Here is a 4769-nt window from a genome sequence, read left to right on the forward strand (position 1 = left end):
AGTACCTGCGCACACCTTGATTACGTCACATGATAGATGGTGCAGACCCGGCCTTCGTGTCCTCGGTAATTAGCTGGCTTTAAAAACGTCTATACGTTACGAAATGTGTGTGTGTGTGTGTGTGTGTGTGTGTGTGTGTGTGTGTGTGTGTGTGTGTGTGTGTGTGTGTGTGTGTGTGTGTGGGTGTGTGTGGGTGTGTGTGTGTGCGTGTGCGTGCGTGTTTGCGTGCGTATGTGCACATGTTTGTATGTAGGTACGCGTGTGTATAACTTGACACTGCCTGGAGAGAGCCATTTGCCCACAGCATTATGCCACCGGGAAATCCCACGGCGATATACTAACATCAAACCAAGGATTTCCTGTGCACGAACTGCTGTGACCTGTGCTTACATCATTATCAAAATATCACAACAGCTGCATCGAAGTGGTTGTAGCTGTGAGTATGGTGACGATGGTGGCCGCGTGGCTATGGTGACTTAAGGCCTCGCTCCTCGACCACGCAGTTTCGACCTGTTATTAGGCGGACGCTGAGGACATATTGGCGGTGACCCTTCTTGGAAGCGATCGCACGCCGCCGCTGCCAGACAAGTTGTATTTCCTCCCATGTCCCACCAGCAATCCATATACGGTTTTGTCGGTCCCTTATTCACATATATAAATACCATCTAATATACATATAGATATACATATATATATAAAACCAAAAACAACTACTATTCATATTCCTCCGAAAAAAATAAAGATCCGCTAGTTGCTACGGGAAATAATCAGTCATATCCGATTATCACATGTCCGCCGGAGATGGAATTCGTAATTGGGCAGAAGCTGAGATGCGCAGGAGAAAGTCTGGGGAAGCCTGCCTCGCCTGGCTCGCGCCCCTGGCCGAGGGACGCCGAGGACCGCGGGACCTGCCAGGGAAATCAGAGATCCCTAATAACAATGTTTATGTAAGCCTCTCGCTCCGTTCCGGTGCTGATGCAAGATGCCGTGGTTTTGCATGTATACATATATGCATGTATATGTGTTATATGTGTATATATATACATGTATGTGTGTATGTGTATGTATATATATACATATAGACATATACTTATATATACTGTATATTATATACACATCTATATATCATATATACAATTCAAATACATATATATATATATATATATATATATATATATATATGTGAGTGTGTGTGTGTGTGTGTGTGTGTGTGTGTGTGTGTGTGTGTGTGTGTGTGTGTGTGTGTGTGTGTGTGTGTGTGCATATATATATATGCATATACATACACATATATATGCTTATATAAATAGATATAGATATATGCGCGCTTGAGTGTATATATGTATGTATATATGTGTATGTAAGTGTATATACGTTTTGAAATGCGATGACTGGCGGTCATTTAATTGTAGTATGCTTTTAAAGATTTAAGTTTGAATGCATGTGAGCGTAGCATGTGTGACTGATTTTTTTTTTTTTTTTTTTATCACTAACCATACTCCACAAAACACTGCGTTCCGTATCACAATTACTTTATCCTAACACAGTGATAATTCTTAAGATCTGTTATCGATCTATCAGCATTAAATAGTTAGCCTTAATGTTGATTTGTAATGACAATAAAACACGAAAAATAATGGGGTTATTACTATTATCACCGCACCTGTTATCACTAAACCCATCATCCATCCAAATAAAACAGTCGAGAATAAAAGCCATTGCCCCATGCATTACTGTGCCAACACAACGCCATTGAAGACCAAGCCGTACTGTTGCAAGAGCAAATCTCAAATACAAAAGAAAATGCTGATTCACAGGAGTTTTTAAACGAAGTCCTGCTCCAGTAGTTCGTGTCTCAACCGCCCGGCAACACAGGCTGGAGCGAACATACGTCCCCAGGCAAAAACATACCCACTACCATCGTGTGTAGCAAATGTATTAAACGTATCCATTCTTCTTTCCAAACCGATCATTTTAGTAATGCGGATCCTCCCTTACATGAACATAACAAGCAAAAGGATAGTTTTATTTACAAGGACCCTTAAACAAGCAAAAACGAGGCGCTTATAATATAAATATAGCGTCAATGTTCTTGTCATGTCGGCTAACCCACTGACATAGATAGCTTCGGATCACTACCTGCGGACCGTCGAGCTCTCTCACGGACCCACGCACCCACTTAGAGAAGACCTCTGGCCCATAATTCTTCCCCAGATGTTTACACGTATCATAAACATTATTGCATGTTTCCTTCCTTGCAGTGTGGTTGTGGCTCTTTGCAAGTCGTGTTGAGTCGCCTGTTTATTTTTTTACGGTGAATTATTATTTTGTTTAATCATCATACTGGTGGTCCTAGAATAAAGCTGAGTTGAAGGCAGACCGTTGTGTACTTCGCTTTAGTGTATGTATAAGCTAACACTGTTTAAGCGTTATTTTGGGGGGTTCCATGGCCAATTTTAGAATCAGCGGGACCGTCCGTTTTTAACTCCTTATCATGATGGACATCACTAGGTCGCATATAGAGTCGAAAATTCATTATTTTCGTCTGGAAAAATAAATCAATAGATGTATCGTTCAGTACCTCACGTGGGGTTGCCAGAGTCGCAATAACTTAATGATTTAGTACACACCTTGAAGCAATGACCATATTGCGAACAAACAGTGACGAATTGGATTTTTAACCCTGGTGATGTATTGAGCAAAACAAATATATACAAAGTAAGCATACATGGAAAGAATGTAAGTAAGGAGAGGAAGTAAGTGTCGGCGGTGTTGTTATCCCGGGTGTTGCCTGAGGCTGTGACCGGTGTGGGTGGGGGAGGGACGAGCCCCCTCCCTTTCCCACCAGACACTTGTTCATCTTCTTATTTTCTTCCACCAAGAGACTGCACTCATTAATTATCTACCCTAAGCGAGGACGCGAAATCTACACATCGCAAAGAACCCTATTGAACATCGCAACAAAAGAGAAACAAGCATTAAAAGCCTCCAATAAAACATCGAGTGATCACCTCGGTACAGGTGGCGGGACAAAGTCCTTGGGACCGCTAGGTTAGCGGCTCTCGGCTACGGTAACTGTTTTCCACCGCGTTTCGTCTGTTTCACTCCGCTTCACGCGACTTCTTTTTCCTCTCTTATCTCTCTAGAAGGCTAGATAACAAGACTATTTGATGAAGGAGACTTTCGTGATTTATATTGACACATACTGATAAGAAAATATGCGGTCGTGCGACTAGTTAGACGAAGTTTGACGTTACATTAAGACACAAGTCACTTCTATAGCGTTTGGGTATACCGTTAGCAACCTGGGTCGACCTGAGACCGCGATTATACACCTTGTCGCGGTTGCCTGGGGCATGCGGGTATTTTCGGATGGTAAGGGGGTAAAACCAGGTGTCCAAGCTGTTTGTGGGAGATGTCCGAGACACGGAGGAAAACAGGCGCCGGTTCATTCATTGCTATTCCATCGTTTTTTTTTTTTTTTTTTTTTTTTTTTATCGGCGTCCCGTTGGTTGTACCGTTCAGCGTACCCGAGTAACCTGACGGGCCGGGCGCCTCGACCTCGCCAGCTAGCATGAACTCTTTGCTTTAGCCATAGCGTTCCTCCTTCACTCCGCCTTCTGGCCGCTCGTTGCCGCACCTCAGTCAGCATGACACCTGTGACCTCGCCCGGTGCACGACCTGTACATACTTGACCTCGCTAAACACTACGGTTTCTTGAGTGCGACCTGTCACGTTTTCCTTCTCTCATAAAGAACACACGTCTGAAGAACAGACTTAGAAATGACGTTATCTCTTGTTATCTCTAAGAGATCCAGGTCAGCCACTCACAAACTTCAGATTTTCTTCACCTGGAACAATCCTCTTGGTTTGGACACCTTAAAAAACACTACCGCCACCAAAAATAAAAACAGAAATAAAAACAGCCAATCACTCTTTCGTCACACTCACCTAAGGCTTAGAAATAGCGAGGTGTGAGCACAGCACTGGGTAACACTCCACTGTTCACAGGACGCAATAACATCAAGTGGTGCCGAAGTCGAGCAATAGATCCACAAAACAGCCACACTGCAGGCCCTCGAAATGTAGCTTTCTGTAGCGTCGGGTTACACAGTGACGACAGACACGCAGCAGAGAGCCCACAGCCAATAACAGCAGTAGCAGTAGTAATAATAATATAAGTAACCCCACAGGAGAGAGCGAGAACGAGCAGGTCCGTCAACTGCCACAGCTACAACGAGACTGAAGCCAGCTGGCCTACATTCGCGCCACCATCCTTGGCCCTGACACTGGGCCGCGCGAGGCATTATGGGTAAACGCTGTAGGAAATCGCTCTGCAGTGCTCCTCTGACACTTCACCTTATACAAATTCCACTTGCATGTGGCTTCAAACTTTACAAACTTACCAGGGGCTCGATGGTTGTTCTACGAAGCAAAGAAGTTCATAAGACAGAACGTAGTGGTTAATGACTTTTGACCCGAGCACGCTGTTCCTTCTTTTGCTACGAGGAGACCGATAAATCTTAGTAAACTGTATACAATACTTGTTTCGAATGTGGGAAAAAACTAAAATTAGTAACTTTAATGTAATAAACTCACCTCAAGTCCTCAAGCAAGGCAGACACGACAGCCTATAGGCGGTACGTTGAGTATCTAGGCCTGGTGCGCCCCCCTCCCCGGACTCCCGCCCGCGCCCCCCCTCCCTCGCGTCCGTCCCTCCCCTCCTAGACCTCCTTACCGCGATTCGCTCCCTGATCCGGCCGCGGCGA

The 4769-nt window shown here is 44.5% G+C and overlaps 1 protein-coding gene across 3 annotated transcripts in view; it reads right to left on the bottom strand.

Moving 5' to 3' along the window:
- LOC125036693 (ichor-like) overlaps positions 1-4226 on the bottom strand; it is a 39587-nt gene extending 35361 nt beyond the window's left edge. For all 3 annotated transcript variants that reach the window (XM_047629508.1, XM_047629510.1, XM_047629509.1), the window contains exon 1: positions 3952-4226. The gene's annotated coding sequence lies outside the window, so the exon portion shown is untranslated. The remainder of the gene's footprint in view (positions 1-3951) is intronic.
- Positions 4227-4769: the final 543 nt, after the last annotated feature.

Source organism: Penaeus chinensis, chromosome 21 (assembly GCF_019202785.1).
Source record: "Penaeus chinensis breed Huanghai No. 1 chromosome 21, ASM1920278v2, whole genome shotgun sequence".
NCBI lineage: Eukaryota > Metazoa > Arthropoda > Malacostraca > Decapoda > Penaeidae > Penaeus > Penaeus chinensis.